Here is a 21,708-nt window from a genome sequence, read left to right on the forward strand (position 1 = left end):
ATGACGAACACTGTATGCAAATTAGGTATACCCTAAATGGACACAGGGTGTCCGCTGGCGCTATCGGTGGTAGCATTATGACCACTAATCGGCACCCACACCTTGTAAAAGAGGCAGTGGCGAGGCAGTCACTTTGCATATAATTTGCTGCGAATGATCTCGCACTACCTATGTTGCGACATTTGATGATACCCTTTTGTAAAGTGGTGGCACTGGCGAATTAAAAGTGTTAATTTTTACCAAAAATATGTCTCGTTCGAGGGCTGAAGCATTATGGGAAGGATTTTAAGGGGTATGAGAGTGTGTGTGTGTGTGTAATGTACACGTGGGCAGTTGGAATACTTACATAGTTTGATTTAGGTTCTGAAAATTGTCGGAATGAGTGTTAATGGCCTTTTCATTAAGAATTAAAAAAAAAATGAATTGAATAGGACCCTCCCTTCACGCCTCAGATCGTCATTTCCAGCATTTATTGCCATTTTGGAGTAATTATGGCTCATCTGTCATAATCTGAAGTCCATTTGGCCAGATAAATTTTACATCTAGCGTAAAGAATCTGGGTAGCATACTTTTTCTAGCATATTTGTTCACAAATAATCAAATTCAATTGAACCTTTCACCTTGGCTTACTGGAGCCTCTAGAGGTGTCACCCTCCGATTGGAACGGGACCGCGATTTTTAGACAGAGCATGGTCTAAAACTCTCAAAATCAAATTTTCAGCTGCCCATCTTTATTTTTTGATCTTTGGCAAACATTTGAAAATTCAAAATTGACTGTTTTTGGTGATTTATGGTTTAAAAAAAAAAAATTACGTACTTTATCAGTAAAAATTAATTTAGGATTATTTATTTGAAGGAACAAAAGGAAAAGCAATATGTTACAAAATAGTAGGTAACATTTAGCTTGCACGCGTTTAATATTGAAATCTCATTGGTAGGTCCAATACTTGACATCTATGCAGAGTTGCAGACAGTAGGTATATTTCTTCATCACAATTCCAAAAATTTTCTACTAATACATTGTTGTGGTTAGAAATTCTTTCTTGATAGATGTTACTTCTTATATGGATATCGTTGATTTCACAATTGGGAACAGGCACCTTAATACTGTAGGTTATTCAGTTTAGGACAAAAGTATTATTTACATTTTTTCATTGTTGTTTTTGGCCAAATTACAATTTATAGGTAATTACCAGGCGATTTAAGGCAAAGTGAGCAAACTAACTGAGTATTTTTGGTAATTTTGGTTTGTTTGCTCAACGAATCAGTCGACAATATTTGGTTAGTTTGCTCACTTTGCCTAAAATCGCCCGGTAATTACCTGTAAATCATAATCTTGCCAAAGCAACATTGATAAAAAATGTGAATAATACTTTCGTCTTAAACTGAATAACCCATCATATTAAGGTGCCCATTCCCAATTGGTACCTTTTTCCAAATTTTCAAGAATTGTGTCGTTCTTGACATACCACAGCGCGTATATAAGTTTCCTTAGAATTTTGTTCTGGAATCTTTCAATAAATCAGGATATTGGATTCACTAGCCAAACCCTATAGTTCAATACCATACAACCAAATTGGTTTGAATAAACATTTGTATGTATATTAAAATCTTGTTTTGTTGGTTCAGCACATTACCTAGTTCCAAGAAGTCAATAAAGTAATTTGAGTTTTTTGTCGAGTTGAGTTCTCTTCTTCAGAATATGATCTCTCCATGCGAGATGGTTATCAAGGTGTAATCCCAGATATTTGACGACATTTGTCCAAAGTATTTCATCGACTTGATGTTATTAAACATTACTGAGCCAGTTGTTTAAACTTTTCTTCTGGTAAAAAAGACATTGCTCAATTTTTCACTATTGATTTTGATTCTCCAAGTTTGACACCATTTGTTTATTGTGTTTAAGTTGTTTTGTAATTTGTCCATTGCAACATCTGGATAAAAATCTTGGGTGGTAATTGCAGTGTTGTCAACAAATGTCCCCATTGTGACTCGCTTGTCAAAGGGATGTGACCCGTGTAGAGAAGATACAATATTGGGCTCAATACCCTTCCTTGTGGTACTCCTGCTCGAATTGTTCTGAAGTTAGTGAAAGCATCGTCGTATTTGACTCTGAATTTTCCATCAGTAAAAATAATCAAAATAAGTCCTACAAACTGATATCGATTCCCCAAATCCTAATTTCACCATTTCCAGCCATTCTGGAGCTTCTAGCCGGATTTTTCAATTCCTCCAGAATTTTGAATATGCTCCAGAAGACGTGAATATGAAGTTGGGCAGCTAAAAATCGAGTTGTGTGTTATACTCTACCTGTTTAACGAGTTTAACCACATTTGACCCGATTATGGAGGGGACACCTCAGGAGTGGATTTTTGACCAAATTTTTACATAAGAAAAATGATCGAAAATCAAAAATTTCCCATGTGCGAGGAAATTTTCGAAATTTGCGCGAATCGCTGTATTTCGTCCAGAACTAACCCCCTCCCCTCTCCTCCCAAGGCTGAATTTCGCCATTTCCAGTCATTTTGGAGCCTCCAGCGTGATTTTCAATTCCTCCAGAATTTTGAATTTGCCCCAGAAGGCGTGAATACTGAAGTTGGGTATTAAAAATCGAGTTGTGTTGTGTGTTATATGTACATACTTGACCTTTCTAACGAGTTTATCCAAATTTGAGCCCGTTTTGGGAGGGACACCTTGAGAGTGATTTTTTTTACCAGCTTTTAGGACGAATTTTTAGAAACATGATTTAATGGTAGGTACTTACTCGAGTTATTCAAAATATCCCATCTCGTTTCATCTATGTACCTACTCGAAAAACAGCCCAGGAAAATTTCTAGTAATTTTCTCGACTCGATTCCATTTTACAAATAGGCTCAAAATATTCGTAAACACCAATCCAATATAGGAAATTACACTTCCACACGTGAATATAGAAAGAAAAAATTTTCATCTCAATTCACCATCATATCTGGTATAGCACATTTACGTAGGTATACTATGAAAACACGTAAGTTATTAAAATATTTCCATATACCTACACATCAAAGACATCCGTATGCTAGATTCTTATTTACGAAGATACACACAGAAGAAAAAATCGCTCGCGGTTGTGGTCGTCATCTCATCTCATATGTATAATACCTACTGCTATAGAAAATATATCCTACGAAATTCCACATGGTCGCTATCGATTACCATTCGTACAACGAATTTAAACCGTCGTATATCCGGCGTCTAGATGATGCAAACGATGACAAGAGTAGCGGTGGTAAACTCATGCTCGATATATCAAAGACTTTCTCGTAGCTTAATAGAAAAAAAAAAGAGAAAAAAAGTGAAAAGTACATAGACCGACCAGAAGTGTAATAGGCGAAAACGTTTTGCTCTGAACGAGTAATTCGTATGTAGTATAAAAAGGAACATAGCAGGTGAGCCGAGCAGCATAGACCAGGCGAAGCGCAAGGATACAGGGGGCTGGAGACCGAGACGCGGACGAAGAGAGGTTCTATCGAACGCGAGTTAACGAAACATCTTATGTGTCTTTGAGCGTCGAACGTGTAAAAGAGAAAGAATGAGTAAAAGCGAGAGATTCGTGAAACGCGAAAATGCCGCCTTTTAAATTGGTTTCTCTCTCTCTTTCTTTTCCTCCATTTATGCCTCTGTCGTCATCGCTTGAAAAACCACTCTGTAAACTTAACGGAAATTGCGAGGTGGGGCGGGGGGAGAGGGGAGCACGCCGCCGCGTATCATATCGTTGTGTATGTGCAAAAGGTAAAAGTTGTTCGGAGCAAATTTTCAAATTGTATATTCGCGCCATGCCGCACGCCACACCTCGTCGTCGAGCGAGCCGGAGAAATTTCAAAACACCAGTTTTTTTCATATGAATAGAGGTTTAAAACGATTTTTAATACGAACAAAAAGACTCAAATAAGCTTCATTTCTTGCCTCGCGCGTTTAGCGTCACTTTTAAAACTCTATACACACTTCGCGCTGCCGTCGTCGTCTTCAAATTCGAGCGTGAGCTGAAAGAGCGCCAGTGTGCCCCATTCGAGCGTTTGGAAAGCCCATTTGGCGAAGGTACTTTATTTCTTAAGCTATTTTAGTGTATACGGAACTCTTCGATTCTGTCTGCGTATACAATATTATAGGATTTGTAAGTGCTAAAAGAATGAAAATACAGTATATCTTAAGTTTTGTAACATCATTACGTCAATATAAAATGAGATGGAAGAGAGCCATTGAAATTAATCTAAAAGTGTATCACCAGACAAATGTCAAACATCTCAACTCAAACCAACCCCAAGGTGTTTAAAAAATTTCTAGACTATGAGTTTTTTTTTCTAGAAAAATTTGTAAAAAAAAAATTAAACGTTAATCACTTCCATTAATATCTACCCGCCGAACATTTCGTGTCATTTTACTGTCAACTGACCCGTCAAAACATCGTCAATTCAGTGTCAGTGTCGATTTTCATTTCCACACTAACTATCAACAGCATTTTTAAAAAAATTCGTCGAAGGCTCCAGAACAGTTTAAAACCATCATCAATGAATTTGAGTGGTCGAAAATAGGGTACGAACCATATTTCAGCTTTCTAGGTCTACTTACAAGGGGACCCTCCCACATGATAATTTCCGATTTGAAAAAAACTTGGACTGGTGGAAAGAGGACCTCAAAAAAACCATTTTCAGCTGCAGAAGTTGATTTTTCGATTGTTGGCGAGCGTTTGAAGTTTTGTGTATTTTTTATTACTTTTTTTCATGTTATGTAAAAAAATTCGATTTCTGATGATAGGTTATTCTTGATCCGGCCGGCAGTAGTATTACGTATTAGTCAATTAGGTATCAACTATCAAGCATAGACCCTTTGGCCAAAATTTCAGCTGCTGAAGTTCATGTGACGTGGAGAAACGACCATTTTTCGAATTTACAGAAAATATGAGAAAAAACTGTAAAAAATTCTGTTTTCTGACCGGACGGCCAGAACGGGCCAATGATGGTATGGTTCAATCAGACATATAGAGGACGGCATTTGGCCAAAATTTGAGCTCTGGTAATTGATACCCGGGATAGATGGTTCAATTTTTTTAAATCGACTTCACGAAATAACGCCATCTCAATTTTTTAATAATGTTGTTCAGCATGAAAAGCTGTCCATAATATATTTTTTTCAGAATTTTTAAGAGTCGGAACGATATGAAAACTACGTTTTGAAACTTTTCGAGCTAATTTTTCGTACGAAAAAAAGTGGCAACACTGATTTTTATGATACCACCAAAAAGCTTTTCAAAACCCCCAACTATTGGAAAAAGTTCCATTTTGGTAGGTATCGCGGTTATCGAGTAATCCACTGCTGAAATGGATGATATTTCAAGTTCACTGAAAACTTTGACACCCCCTAGCAGCCTTTAAAAAAGGGCCAGAGGGCTACGATTTGCGCCATTGGTCGTCCCTTTGGAAGGTCTTTCCACAGGAAAAAATTCAAAAAAATCGCCGAATCCCTTTACCACGCTTCTTGGTCGAATTGACGTGGAATGACCCTTTTAGGTCATTTTGGAACCTCCAACGCTACTTTAGATTTCTTCAAAAGGCGTGTAAATTAATTTGGGCAGTTGAAAATTACCTAAAAAAATATCTAAACAGTAGTTTAGAATTATTATTACGTTCGTACAATTCTCTGTCGTTCATGTGATCGACTTTCTCAACTTTAAAATTATGGCAGGTGGTATGTAAGGTTGAAGGCTACGGCGATGATTTTCTTTCATACTGTTGGTACCTTTCTCACTCCCACCTCTTCTTCACGCTATATTCGGTTAAACTCGCAAAATGCCTACTCGATTTTCCAAAACGTCGTTGCTCATTAAAAATTAAATTCGATTTGAATTATTTATTCGCAACTCGAATGCCCCGAATAATCGCGTAACCTTTTCAATCTTTTCTTGAAATTATTATAAGTTACGCGATGGCTTCTATACTATACCTACTAGAGAAACCTACGCGAGCTGATTCATTCGTTCGTTTATCGGCTCAACTTTTTTTCGAGTACGAATAAACCTGGCTGATTTTCTATCGTTTTATTCACGTTCCTAATTCGCTATGCGGAATGTAATAACTTTTTTCTATGGGGATATTTTTGGGGGGGGAACTGTTGAGTCGAGGATTTTATGTATTGCTGGCGATTGGAGACGAATGAAAGAGATTTTATGTGCTTATCTTTGCTCGGATTATGTATTCGTTTCGCTATGTTCTCATTAGTTATTCCGTCGGTGAAAATCGTCGAAAATTTGGATTAATTTTTTCGAACACGTGGAAGATTTAGTAAATTGACTTTTTCGTCCTTCAGAACTTCACAAAGAATATTATTTTCTAGTTTTTTTCAAGTTTTCTGCTTTCCACTGCTAGCTGAAAAAAATCGTGATTCTTGAAGTGATCGATTACTCGGGTCAAAAAACTTCGAGTGATCATCGTAATGAAATTTATAGTGCAGAAAAAAATGTTCAGCGAGTTCGGAGATCGTTCATTGAACCGAAATCACACTCCATCGGTCAGTTGACCGTATTTTACCCGCACATATGTACAACACCGTTGAACAGCATTTGAAAAACGGTTCGTGGTTAGTTATCATTAAAAAGCTCGGGCCATATAAGATAACGATACTGTAACGAAACGTCGTTATGTAGTGTACCGTATAGGCAACACGATAAACTACCACGACATAAATACTACAGCTTATACCTTACTAGTACATAGACAGACATACTCTAGTCCTTGTATACGACAGAGTCCTACACACCTACACAAACTGAATTAAAATACGATTTCTCGTTATCCAAATGTGTGAATTTAAACAAGTTGGTCGGGCTAGCGAGGTATGGGGTATTAGGTACTTCATAGTAATGAGTCTCGATAAAATACACTACCGCGTAATTCTATAATAAAATACAAAAAGAATGGTATTTTTTTCAAAAAGGCGCCAGAACAAAGAAAGCTTTTAACTCGTACACGTATATTATATACTTACACGTTTTCTAGCTCTCTCGTGTCGAAGTCGTATAAATTATAAAATCGTATAATTGCCGACTTTTTTTCTCTCACAATACCGCGTTTGTACTCGCAGAAGTGTAAGAAAAGAAATATGGCTTGGGCAATTTTTTGTTTTTTTGAAAAAAATTGCGTCCTTCAACTTTATCAATTAGACGTAGAAAATTTTAAGTGATTTTTTCGTATAGTTTATTGCGTTGAAAGTTATCGGAGAAAGGAAAAGTGACTCGGGGCAGTGAATACTTTTTTATTCAAGTATGGTAAAATTATAGTTATTAATGCGTAAATACGGTTTTATAGTGAAGGATTGGAGAGAAATTACTTTTAAAAGGTCAGTTTTTAGATTTCATCGCACGTTTTTCTTCGTAGTGATGCTAACAAGGGAAGTATCCAAACTGGCACTGAATTTTTTCACTCGAACGAAAGGGAATCGAAAGAGAGCTTCAAAGTATACCAACGGAGATAATTTCAGGAGCTGAAATTCATTTTTCGATTTTTGGCGAATTTTGAAAATTCAAACTTGATCTAACTCTTATGAAAATAATCAAAATTTGGTCAAATTGGCATAAAACACTATTGGAGTCCTCTTTCGATTTCTCTGTGTTTAGCTCAAAAATTTCGGTCGAAGTTGGGGTAGTTCCATTGCAGGAATCTTTCCTAAATTAAACTCCAAGAGGTCTATGTTATGGGAAAATGTGGCCCTCTCGTACGTAGGAGTTGCTTTGGAACGATGATTAATCATTCATTACATAACCTTTAAAACGAAATGTTGAGGTTAATTCAACGAAAGAATTTCGCTGAAAAATCATCAAAAATTTAGAATTTTTCCCTTTTTGACGAATGATTGAAAAAGCTCTTCTTCAAAACTTCCATTTCTCTATTTTCTGGGGAGAAAAAAGGGGTAGGGGGAAAGTGAAAGGTAGAAAAAAGTCATCAAAATATTTTGAATTCGGTTTCGGATTTCTTGAAACTTGTGTTATGAATTTCGAATGCGCTTATTCTGTCGAAATTCTGCAAGAGGTAGACTGGTGTATGATGTTGACTGGCAGTCGCCTTTCCTTCCTTCGTTATTTAGTGCATAGTTGATATTTGAAAGATCTGAAAAAGTGAAAAAATTGGAAAAGTTAAGGGGGTAAATTATTTCTCCGAAAGACTGGACATGGACTGGCTGTTTTTTCGCATCTCTTTTGCAATTTTTTATACCTGTAACCTCACCTCGCCTTCATGCCATCGAACTCGTCGTAATTTCACTTTTGTAGGCTGTCGGCCTGTCGCAGCAGAGCTCACGATGGATGACGTGTAGGATAGAGATTTCTTGGCCCCGTTGTCGTCGCGAGCCCACACGTCGAGGTCCGCGATTGCGATCGAATGGTTGCTTATATAAGAGCGAACGGAAGCGAATTTAACACCGAACGAGCCAAGTGTGCGGCTGGTTGACGTGCCAAGGAAACATAAAGTTGTGAAATAAATGAGTTTGCGCTTTAAGCTTTGACTTATATTGTTGCTGATAAAAGGAAATTTATGTAGTTTTGTGTTGTGGCGCGATATACAACCATTACATATTCTAGCATCGTGCGGAAGTACGCTCGACAGAGAATAAGGTAGACGCGTACGTAGACGTACGTATGGATATGGAACAACAAGGTGGCAACGCACAAAGGTTCGAAACGCTTCTTGCGACATAAACCCGTATTAAGAATACCTGCCTAGATATAAGGCAGGGTAAAGGTACGTGCTACCAGCATAGGGACGAGTATCGCGGATCGGGCAAAAATTGACGAAAATTTTACACCTCAGCTTAATTAAAACGTACAGTGCTATGAATCAATGTTTACGATACAAAAATCCACACCACTATACCTATACGACAGATGAGAAAGATGACGACGTCGTCGAGAGCTCTGACCAAATTCGTATGTTCGAGACAGGTTTTTGCAATCTGGCAACACTCGATGCGGGTGCACACTATACACCTACCTAATAAAATTCAACGTACATATTACGATCAAGTTTTTCGCTTTTGTCCGCACCCTAGCATAACAACAAGATGATATGTGCGTGCTCGTAAAATATAACCAAGATGGTTAAAGGTCAATTTTATACTTTTTCGAATATGTCTACGAAAAACTTCACCAAAAACTGTACCGCGTAGCAAGCGAAAATCTTCTCTCTATCGTGCTGCCTGCCGCGGCCATCGCGTCTCGCTTTCCCTCATCACCCATTTCTACGTAACTGCAGTAGTAAGTTTTTCTCCTCCTGCTCTATCGTTTTGTTCATAAACAGTTATAAATCTTCTGTCGAGATTTTAGCAGAATGCTGAAAACAACGAACGAGGAACGGCCGAGTACGAAATGAAAATTTTCAAGAGTGTACCAAAGTATAGGATGTCATTTAGAAAGTGTAGAGTTTTTTCGTTCTCTTTTTTTTCTCTCGAAATTTCGACTATTTTTTTTTGAGGCACTTTACCTTTTCTTCTTTTCATTTTCAGTTTTTTTTTGCGTTTCAAAATTAACCTATGGTAGCTAAGTAGGTACCTACTAAGTACTCGAGCAACGTATTCGTTCAATTTCGTTTGTTTTTGTCTGCGAAATTTGGAAGTGAGAGGCGGCACAAAGAAACGTATCCAGGGAGTTGACTTACATTCTATTGTAGTACATCAACTACTCGAATAACTGTATAAACATGACGAGTCCTGTGTGTGTACAGATATCATACAGAATGCTAATCACTTTTGAATAAACAGGGATTGCAAAAATTGGTGAGCTCGTTGTAATCTCTTGAAGTGAATTGCTCATTTTTTAAAAAATCGTTTCTTTAATTTAATCACCGCTAAAATTCAAACAGTTCTTTATTTTCAAGATTTCAGCTCACGGTATCGGCACTCTTTCCACTAAAAAAATTATGGAATGTGATGGGAATTTTGATTCCTACAAATTTTGAGCGTCAAGTACCGAAATTGACTGAATTTTTCAGACATGCCAATGTCACCTTTGCCAGGGGAATAGGTATACCTACTTAAACCAGCACGACAATTTTTGAATCGGAAAATCGTTAGAGGGCCCCAAAATATCCCATCAACCAAAATTTCAAGAGCTGAAATTCTTTACTCAATTTTTTGGTAAATTTTCAAAAATTTAAATTTATGCCGAAAATGAAAAAAAGTCAGAATTTCAATAACTAGGGAACCCTCCTACATGATAATCTCTGATTTGAATGAAACTTAGACTGGTGAAAAGAGGACCTCAAAAAACCCCCATCCACCAATTTTCAGCTGCTGAGGTTGATTTTTCGATTTTTGACGAGCGTTTGAAGTTTTGTGTACACAGGTACCTACCTAAAGCTTTCAACTCAGAAAACGGGGAAAAATTACCATCTATGCCGGGTATCAATTTTCAGAGCTCAAATTTTGAATTGTAAATCGAATGTTTTCGAAGCCCCTACCGACCAGGTCCGCGCCTGGATTCTGCCTCCTGGCGCAGAACCAGCTTCTTCAAAATATTCGTCATTTTTCATTTGTGGCACCCTAGCTTCAGTCTCTCTTCCCCCAATACTTTGTCGGATATCGATGGAAAGTCTACGTGCACTCTCACAGCATATTTTAGTATCTTAGCGCATAAATAAATGTATTTTTTATATGTACATAAAGTAAGCTGGTGACTACAGCTATATAATTTTTTATCCTATTTTGTCGTTTTACAATTTTTCAGGGATTACAAAACAATCTGAAATGCTTTTGGTGCTCATTTCAAATAAACCACAATGTAATTTGTACGCATTTTAGGCTTTGCAAAAGACCATTTTCGAAATCAACTTTCAATTTCTTTCTCCCTCAAATGTCAACCACGGTTTCTTATTGACAAATTTCACCATTTTAGGACTTCGCCATTCGAAACACGAAGAAACTATTTATGTAAGATTTGACTGAAATTCTCGGCTTGTCTCGATTAATTCCAAAGTAATAGTCGGCCGTTTTTAGCCAAACTTTGACTCGTCTAAGCGGTACGTTTTCCCAAAGCATTACGGTCGAACTAATTTCGTAAACACAGGCGCGGTTATAAATCAGATAACGACGAAGAGAGTTTGAAGTTTACGTTGAGCGTTTTTTTCCCTTCTTTTTCCTTCTCCTCAGCTGGAGAAATTTGCACAAGCGAAAACATCGTGTAGCCAAATTTATTATGTCGTTTACATTACACACGCGCGAGGCTACGTCGTAATGGTCATCTGTTACCCGAAAAAAAAAACTTACTACGAAGAATTTTTTAGGCAAAAGCGACTAACGTATACTTATATATAGGACACTATAGCCCATCGTCAATGCGTGTTTACACACGGTATATAAATGACAAGAGATGGCGATGCAGCGATGGAAGGGCGATGGGGGGCAGTGGCAACGCAAAAAAAAGACGAAAACTATAAATTTATGTGGTTGGCCAAAAACTGTGTATACAGATTTATGGAAGTTTTCCGCGTCGCGTTCGTTGTTTTTTCGCTTGGTGGAAAAAATTCTTATGTGTAAGGTTTTTATGGCGTATGCGACTTGGGGGTGGGAGGCAGGAGACGAGTGGCGAGTATCTTGTTTATATTATACTTTAGTGACACACATATACGAGAGTTTAAAGTCACATGATAATGATCCGGGTGGATATATATTATATATAAACTGGACCGGGCTATATAAAATACACTCGACGATCTGGATAAAAAGGGCCGGTGCACGGGGTCCGAGGGTATGGTCGTATTTTCAAAAATTCACAACATACGAAACTTTGATCCTATTATAGCGGATAGATAATTTTTCAATTTTGCCGGAGAGAGTTTTTCTTTATCGAAAGACGATATTGGGCTCGACTTTTTTGCCTTATACACTTCGGTTCGTTGCTAGCTCATCTCTCTCGGGGATTTCGCGAATCACAAAAAGTTTTTATGAAAGATGCTCTCCTTATACTTACGTACTAGCTCTTCGCGTTGTTGGCCACCGCCGTACACGATATGTTGGAAATCTTCGCCCCTTCGATAATATTTGAATGGTAATTCGCAACACGTGTGACTGCAGTGTAAAGCTTCACTATATATACTTCCGTCCCCTTACCGCGCCCTGTGCCACATCGTGTCGTCGTATCCAAATTATTCGCAACCGGGGCCATATTACCACCGAGCAACGTCTTCTGGATACGTTCAAAGTGGTTTCGTTTCGCCTAATTTCCAACTAAAGCAACTCTAAAATCAGCGTTATTACAACATCGGCGAAATATTACGCCTTACGACGATACAAACGCCGTTTACCCTGTCAACCTCTCTGCTCGTTTAGTTGTTTCCGCTATACACCTTTCTGTCTATACTTACTGGCGTAATTGATGTACCTGTTTTGTACTTTTATAGCGATTTCGAGTTTATACCTAACCTATGCTTATGATTGTATCGTTTCTTCCCTTCTATAGGATTTCGATGGAGTCGAGTGTGAAATAGGTGCGTGTTGTGAATGAGCTCTTGAGTGTGCCTCCTCCCTCTCAAATTTTATGAGGGTCTCCTTAAAATATGCTGTGAGAATGTATACTAGACTGTCATCAGTATCTGACATAGTTTTGGGGTAGAGCGAGCATGGCTAGAATTCCAAAAATTAAAAATTGCGAATTTTTTGAGAAGTGGGTTCTGCGCCAGGAGGAAGTATTCCCCAGCATGAGTGCACTAGAAATTCATAATACAAGTTTTCAGAAATCCATGAAGAGAAATTTGGATATTTTGATGTATTTTTTCCTGTTACCACCCTTCCGCCCCCCCCCCCAGTTCCACGTTCAAAAAATATGAAAATTAGGATTTTTTGAAAAAAAAAGTTTTTTATTCATTTTTTTTTTAAAAGGAGAAATTTGTAAGTTTCGAAGATTAGGCTAGGATGTCAAAAATAAAGAATGATAAATTTTTTGAAGAAGCGGGTTCTGCGCCAGAAGGCAGAATTCCACAACATAAGTGCATTCGAAATTCATAATACAAGTTTTCAGATATCCATGAAGAGAAATTTGAATATTTTGATGTATTTTTTTCCTGTCATCACCCCTCCACCCCTCAGTTCCACATTCAAAAAATAGAAAAATAAGGATTTTTTTGAAAAAATAGTTTTTTATCAATTTTTAAAAAAATAGAAATTTGTAAGTTTTGAAGATTAGGCTAGGATGCCAAAAATAAAGAATGATAAATTTTTTGAAGAAGCGGGTTCTGCGCCAGGAGGCAGTATTCGCCAGCATAAGTGCATTAAAAATTTATAATACGAGTACATACAAGTTTTCAGAAATACATGAAGAGAAATTCGAATATTTTGGTGTATTTTTTCCTGTTACCACCCCTCAGCCCCTTGATTTGAAAATCATTAAGTAACATATTTTGTGCTTTTTTTGGAACACGATGCCCTTGAAAAGCTTATTCATTTTCCATTCAATGGTCATGGGTCAAGGAGACTTTGAAAAATGTGATAATTGATATGTAATATGAATTTTGGTTGATTTTCTTAGAAATTTTTTTAAAAAGTATGTTTTGATTTCAAGGATTGGATACGGTAATTTCCATCTAAATGAGTTTGTGAGTTTATCGCTGAATTCTGCATACTCTGAATCTACGTATTAGATGAGCGAGTTATTTTTCATCAAAATTGGTTTCTAAAAATTCTAAGGTGGTAAAAACAATAGGGAACGATTCAAGCCCCGTTTTCTATTTTTTTTACCCGGGTGAAAAAAATAGAAAACCCCATATTAATTTTTGTTATCTGATCTTTTTACCCCCCCCCCCCCCCTTCCCCCATATTATCAGAGCTTTAGCTCGCTGACTTCAAAAACACGTCTTTTATGAGAGCAAACGAAACAAAAACAGGTACATAATTGAAGACTCAAATACAGGATGCAAAGAACACTTTTTGATGATGTGATTGATCAATATTTTTTAGGACACTTTGAATTATGTTGTAACAATTGATAACACTGCAAAAAATGGGCGGTAAAGAAAATAGCGAGGGATTAAGAAAAATTTAGAAGATGGGAGTAAAAAAATAGTGAACTCATTCTTCTGTAAATTAATCATTTTTTTCTGCCGAACTATGAAACTTTTGCAAATGTTGAATCTTGTTAAATATGTACGTTGACTTAAACGAGCTTTTTAGATCAATAGTTTTTCCAACAAATTTTTTAAGGAGGTGGATGAAAAATTGAGCCATTACCCCTATAAGCTTTCAGAAATCCAGAAGAGAAATTTGGATATTTTGATGACTAGTTTACTTCTTTCTTCACTTCTCTCCCTCACCCCGTTCCATGCACAAAAAATATAAAAATGAGGATTAAAAAAAGTTTTTTCATACATTTTTTTAAAAAGAGAAAAATTTATAACTTTTGATGATTTTTGAGCGAAATTTTTGACGATATTTAATTGAGAGTGTAATTTCAAAAAGGATTAATGTTCGGTAAAAGTTTTTTTAAAAGCAAAATAAAGATTTCGATTCCGTGAAGCCTCCTCTTTTCAATGATTCCTCACCCTCGACCATATCTATAACAATTTTAACCTGGACGAAGAGGAATCGAAAGAGGACCCCAAAACACATCACCATCAAAAATTTCAGGTGTCGATATTCATTTCTAATTTTTTGAGAATTTTTGAACATTCTAATTGTAATTTGGGCCATTTCTCTTGAAAAAAAAACAAACAAAATTTGATCAAATTGTCGTAAAAGGCTGTAATTTTTTGGTTTGAACCTGCCCTATTTTTGACGCCCTTGAAAATTAAATTCAGCACCTATAAACTCGGATTTGTCATATTAGTGGGTCTTTTGATCGATTTAAGCAGAAATTTTCAAAATATTTTTGTGCCAGTCCAACTTCAAAATGATTAAGCATTAAAAAAAAAAAAATTGAAAAATTCATGGTTTGCGAAGGCTTGAGCGCATGTTTAAGACACACTCTGGTAGTCTCTTTGCGAACTTTTCGGGATAATTTTACATTATTCAGGGTGGCTCAGTTATAATTGTGCCCATTTTTAAAAAATTTTTTTACTTTTTATTTTTTTTTTTTTATTATTTTAATTTTGAGATCAATTTGGAGGCGAAATGGAGCGTTCCACGAGAAAAATACATCAACCAAACTTGTAGAGAATTGAATTTCCAACAACCTACAAGAGATTCATTTTTCTCCAGAATGCATAGTTTTTCCGTTTTTCTCAAAAAACAAAAATCTTACGATGATATCGTAAAATTTTCTTTTTTTGAGCAAAAACGGAAAAAATATGCATTTTGGAGAAAAATGAATCTCTTATAGGTTGTTGGAAATTCAATTCTCTACAATTTTGGTTGATGTATTTTTTTCGTGGAACGCTCCATTTCGCCTCCAAAGTGATCCAAACATAAAAAATTGATATTTTGGTCTTTTTTTAAAATTTTTTTTTAGGTACCTCACCTTAAAGCCATTTTTTACCCGTTTAGAGTAAAAATCCGGTCTCAACGATGGTTCCATTGAATTCTACGATGAATTTTACATAAAAATCAATCATTTAAAACTGTATGCGGTGACACACGTAGGGTGAATAAAATTTGATTCAGCACCTATAAACTTAGATTTCCCATTTTTGTGATCCTTTCGAGGAGTCGATCAGTAATATGATTTCAGCTTTTCTCCTTTACTCGCACATTTTCCTCTCAAAAATACGTAATCGCTGGGGAAAATTTTGAATTTGAACTGGTAGAGAAAGAAATCAATTTCGATTTGATCGAGCTCCTTTACAAGATCCAAAATAAACGTATTCTAAATTGGAAATGAACGACAGGAACGACTCGTTACAAAATGAGGCACTTTTTTATCAAAAATTCTTTCAATCATTGCCGATGTCATTTCTTCGACAGAAGCATGCGTTATATTTACCTTCTCCCTTCTCCGTCAAACTTCAAAGTAGTGTGGCTATGTTGTTTCAGGTCAACGAACTCCGAGCACTGAAAAGTATCCATGTTTAGGGTTGAAAAGAGGACTTTAAATCAATGCGGAACAAGTATACCCAAATTTTAGTAGCCGTTTCAGGAGTTGAGAGCACGGACTAATAATTCACAGTATGAGAGAAAACACGTCGTCGTCGTCGTCGTACCAGCGATATAAACAACGTGATGTCGTGATACACATTGTAGGTACTTTACTTACAATCCAGCTAGTTTCCATTTTAACCGGGCATACGCGGTTGACAACGAGGTGGAGGTAATTTTAAGGTTTTAATTCCGAGGGACCGTTGTTGGAAATCCTCGTGTAGCTGTACTTCGTAGTAGACTAAACACAAGCTGTACAGCAGGTATTTTGGATTTGAGTTGGAGCTCGAGTTTGGTTGGTTGGTGACACAACGTAGTATAGTACGAAATTGAGCGCGCAAATACGTAAAATAATTAAAGGTCTAATATGTTTTCATAACTACTCGGTAGTATATGCAGATGTACGTGCTAAAAGCGGCACAATAGGTAGGTACCTACATAGTAGACATAGACGCGATGGAGAGGTAGCCGTTTAGAAGAACCATATAATATATACGTATACGTACGAGTATTACAGGCAGAAATAAAGTGAGTGAGAACGTAAGAGGACGACAGGGCGGATGAAGGAACAGGAGAAGAAGCGGAAGTATGGGACAAGCTCGACGTAAATCATTAATTCTATTCTAGGCGACATGGTAAAAGGTACTTAATCTTCTGGAGGGATTTCGATTTGCATATTGTATCGTTTTTCTCCGGCGGAAATTTCAACTCTTCTGAAACGAAATTGTTTAGAACCGAAACAATGATGCGAAAGTTTATGTTATGAATTTTAATTACCGGGCCGGCAATGTTGCTGCTTGCTGCTGGTGGGCCCTCCAACCATCATCAGGCTAACCTGTGATGTACTCGTACTCGCAGGTACGTACCATCAAGAAATCCTAGTTAATCTTGAAATATTGTTATCCAATATACCTCCCCTCTTCGCGAAACGCATTTCTACGCAATTAATCATGTCGCGTCGACGCGACCCTGGGCTGATTTTAATTTCGTCTTGTACTTTGTTTTCTATAGTATAAATGTAAGGATATAGCAGATTAAGCTCGAGGAAGATGGTGTGTTATGGTGTTTCCTTCGCCATCGCCGTATGTTTTTGCCTTTACATGGACGAGTGACGCGTGTAAATCTTCCGGAGTTTTCTTCGAGTGTATCGATCATAACTGTGTGTATACCGCAATATGCATATTATGGTACATACATCGTGTATATAAGAGAAATGCTTACTCCTTCAGTGTTCATATGTGTACTGTGTAGTATTAGGAATGAAGCGGACGGAAGACGGAAACGAAGAGAGAAAATGTGCTGCGTTACTTCATAGTGGCGTTTTTCTCGAGATGAATGTAATATTTATACAGACAGTGTGTACCTTTAATGCTGACATACGACGAAAATAATATACAGTGTGTCCTGTAAGTCTCGACCGAAGGGTTTTATGTATTTTTTGCTTTTTTGAAAGATTTTCCTCTTTTTTTCCTTTTTTTGAAAAAATTGATGTTTCGAGTGTGGGAGTCGGAGTGAGCATTTTTTTTATCGATCCGTAGAATTTTCTGAATGAACGGCCGACAGTGAAGACGTTTAGATGGATCGATCATTTCTGTGAAATGGACGCAGAAGCATTAGGTATCTACTATTAATTTTCAGATTCTCAAAAAGTTGAATGAAGGTACAAATACCTATGCCTATCATTTTTGATTCCATCTACGTACTTTCAGTGCTTCCATCGAACTACAAGTAAACTTCCCTCTTCTCCTGTAATTCAAAGAAAAGTTAACAAACCATGACAATGAAAATATTATATTGACGTGCCCATTCCCACTAATTTGAAGTCATTGCTCGCTGAGTTCGAGTCTTTTTTTTTGGGACCCTGCTACTTGAAGATTCTTTGATTGCAGTTTTTTTTTTCAAATTGGAAATCTGAAGAATTACTGAAAAATTAAATTAAAAATGAATTAATTTTTACTGAAAGACTTGGAATCAGAGGGAATTGACGTAAGTAACGTATCATCCCACATTTCTATTTGAAAAATAAGTCCATATTCGAACTAAATTTCTTGATCATTTTCAATTTTGTATCGGTTTAACGACGTTGAAGGACATTGGTTGGAAGAGGAGAGAGGTGGGGGGGAGGGGGTTGGATTTAAAAAATTAACCGATGTGCACTAGAATTCACCATAAGTATTAAAATTAGTAACATGTATTACAAATCAACATTTAATACTTGTTTTTTGTTTAATTTTGATCAAAATTGAGGACCCCTGTACAATTTTTGAGATTTGAGATTTTTTTGATGATAAAAATTTAAAAGGGTCTTTGCCATATTTTTTTAAAATTTAAATTTCTAATTCTGTACGGTTCTTGAAATGTTGAACTTTCACCTTAGAAGTTCAAATTTGAGCTTTTCAAAGTTCAAATGATCGTTCTTGAATTTTTAATGTGTTTTCTTCAAAATCCTGTCGACAGATTTGCTCGAAGTTGAACCCATCTTGAGACACGAGTCGACAAAGTTTGGCTGTATCGCAACAAATCAAAAAACTCTTGAAAATTAGAAGGCTCGCGTTCCCTCCTCTCTCCCTTAATGCCCCATAAGATTACGACGTAATTGATATGGTGGTTATTTGAATTAAAATACTGTGATATAACTCGTAAAAAAAAATTGAGTGAATTCAGAAAACCTGAGACCAAAAATGGTTTGTCATGGTGTGGAATAACTCAATAATATAAAATAATTAGGTACCTAAATAATTAAAATTTGAAAAATTCGAATATAAACTTTAGAGGCGAACGCTTTTTTTCACGACTTGTACGTTCAGATGTTGAAACTGGTTTTTAAAAAGCTGAAAAAATTACTGTGAATGTGCTTTTCACTTTTTTTTTTTTTGTTAAAAACAGATTTTAAAAATGGAATCCAACACCCTTCGGAGGTACAAGAGTCACAAACATTAATGAAAATTCAAAAAAAAAATATCAAAAACAAAGTGCAGGCATATCGATTAGGGCGGGGGGGGGTCGAAAATCTCGAAAAATTGCCATAAAAACTAAAATAATGAAAGAATTGAAAAAATGTGGAAAATTAATTTTGGTAGGTTTTTCAAAAAATTTAAACTTTTTTTAGATCAAAAAGGTTCAAAATGTTGGATTTTTTCTCAAAACATAGTGACGAGGGGGGGGGGGTATGAAAACATGAAAATTTAGGGACTTGCCACTTTCAATTTAGCGTCCCCTCAAGGAAAGAAATACAAAAAAAGCGCCTGTCGATAGTTATTAATTTCAAGGCCCTCAGTACGAACGATTATTGACTCATTTTTTTTCTATTTGAGCTCCTCTCTGTATCGCCTTCTCTTCTATTAGTGTCCTTGAACGATTCGGGGGAAATTTTTTGGACGAAATTCTTCTTAAAGAAAGGTCTTCCCGTGTAAAATTTAAATGTAGGCTTACTTTTAGGGCCCCGAACTTGAGGTTTGTTGGTGCTGAAGATGAATGGAGAAACCTAAGCTCAACCTCATCCCTAGTAAAAACGTGTTAGTTTCCAGATTTGATTTTTTTTTGTTTCTAACAGCTTGGTACTTTGAAAGATCTACATGTCTGGTGAATCATTTAGAATAGTAGGTTCAGAAGTACTTTCAGAAATGTACATTTGAGAAGCAAATTCGTAAAGTGGTAGCAGCCCAATCAACACTAATTATATTCATGAGTTTTCGGATGCAACACTTTAATGCCTTTCCGCCTGCTCCATCTCGAAAAATTATGAAAATAATATAATGTGGCATTGTCAAATTTCCAAATTCGAGGTGATTTTGAGGGGGGGGGGGGGGTGGTTTGAAAAATTTCTCGCGTTTTTAAAGTTTGTGGATTTTGTATTTTTGACTCTAAATCCGAACAAGTTACGATACAAGATCACAAATCAGTCAGAGTGTTGGAAAAATGGGAACGAATAGGGTAGGTAAATCGTTATTGAATTTAAAATTTTGGAATTCTATTTTTTGTCGGTTGGAACTTGTAGGACACACTGTAGAGACTGTGTTGTTTAGTTGCGAATATTTTCTTCGATATTAGAAAGAACTGTCCGCCTGTGTAATATTCTTCGGCACGTATATAAGCCGCCAAAAGCCTAGCGAGCTAACGAGTGGCACGGCGGTGAAGCCAGGAGCGGTATTTCAATTTTCATATACCATATACACGATCCAACCGTTCTCTTATTTCTCTTTTCCGTACTCCCTCCCTCCCCCCACTCCGCCGTCCCCTTGCATAACGTCTATATAGGTACTATAACTTTGAAGCTCGCTGCTATAACATCAAAGCCTAGAATACTCTGTGAAGTGGAAAAGTGCACTGAAAAAAAATTTCTACGCGTAAAACAAACCGAAACCGACGAAGAGGGAAAATATATTTAGTAAAAAAAAAAAACTCTCGAAAGTTTGTATGCTTAGAGGTATAGACCTGGAAACCATAAACAGCTTTATGAATATAAAAAATGCGACTTGCGAAATAATTAAAATATTAAGGTCGATGTGATTTTTTTTTCGCTCTCGAAACAGTCTTGTTTCAAAGTGTTTTAAATATTGTGTTCTGGCGGAAGTCTTACGATGAGAATTATTTGAAAGTTCAACGAGAATTTTCCAGCGGAAAAGTTGACCTTTTCTGGCCTCTCGAGCAGGGTGATGAAATTAAGTTTATGATACGATCGAGACACTCGTACATCGTCGTCGTCACCTTTGACTATATAAATTCATCACTCGAATATTCGCGCTCTCAATTCGGTATCTTATTTCAAATTTGTCGCCAATTTCCTCTCCCTCCCTCTATACGTTGCTTTTGCCATTTAGTGGAAAAACCAACAACAGCGTTAAATTCGCGCACAGCACCACAATCCATCCAACTAGTCGTATACTTGAAAGCTGTGCGAGTGGTGGGACGCGGGGCGTGGGGCAGGGTAACAGCAATGACACATTAAGCCGTCGCTACAACATCCGCTTAATATAACACATTAAGCAGGTTACTGCCTCCACCGCGAGCACCGTCGACGACTACGACGATGTCGCCTTACACAACACGTTAACTTAATAAGTAAATCCTTATACGTAAACAAGAATTAATAAATTCATCTCGGCGCAAATGAAACTGCTTATGCGCGCCTTGCCTCGAATATCCAACTCCATGAGGCAGCGAGATGAGGGCGGTAAACCTCGGCAATTTTTCGGCTAACCAGTATATGCCTTGAGGGGGTTAATACGACGTCCTAATTTGCGAGTGCTGCGCTATGCTGTGCTGCTGGTACGAAAGAGTGTGCTTAATTTACATAATGCGTACTACGTCTGTTAAGAGGAGAGAGTCGGATTGAGGGATGAAATGTGTGTGTAAAAATTCGCCGCCTTCTTATAGGTATACCTGCGAGTTAATTTTTTCTCCTTCACGCTATAAATTTTTATTTACGGTTCTCGCAGGAGTTTGCCAATTCTTGGACGTATTCCAATATTACCAGAGTTCGTCTTCGGCGATGCAGATGCCGATGCCGATGCCGATGTCGAATCCAAACATCTCGTCTCTTCATCTCCAGCAATAAGATTTGCCGAAGAGACCAAAAAAAGTTGTAGGATGCGTACCTTCTCTCACCAGTTTTTTTTTGGGGAATTA

General features: G+C 37.0%; 1 protein-coding gene across 2 annotated transcripts in view; it reads left to right on the forward strand.

Moving 5' to 3' along the window:
* The window catches only part of LOC135833008 (limbic system-associated membrane protein-like), a 489,776-nt gene that overhangs the window by 339,432 nt on the left and 128,636 nt on the right, over positions 1–21,708 (forward strand). The gene's annotated exons all lie outside the window — the stretch shown is intronic.

The sequence above is a fragment of the Planococcus citri genome, chromosome 1 (assembly GCF_950023065.1).
Source record: "Planococcus citri chromosome 1, ihPlaCitr1.1, whole genome shotgun sequence".
NCBI lineage: Eukaryota > Metazoa > Arthropoda > Insecta > Hemiptera > Pseudococcidae > Planococcus > Planococcus citri.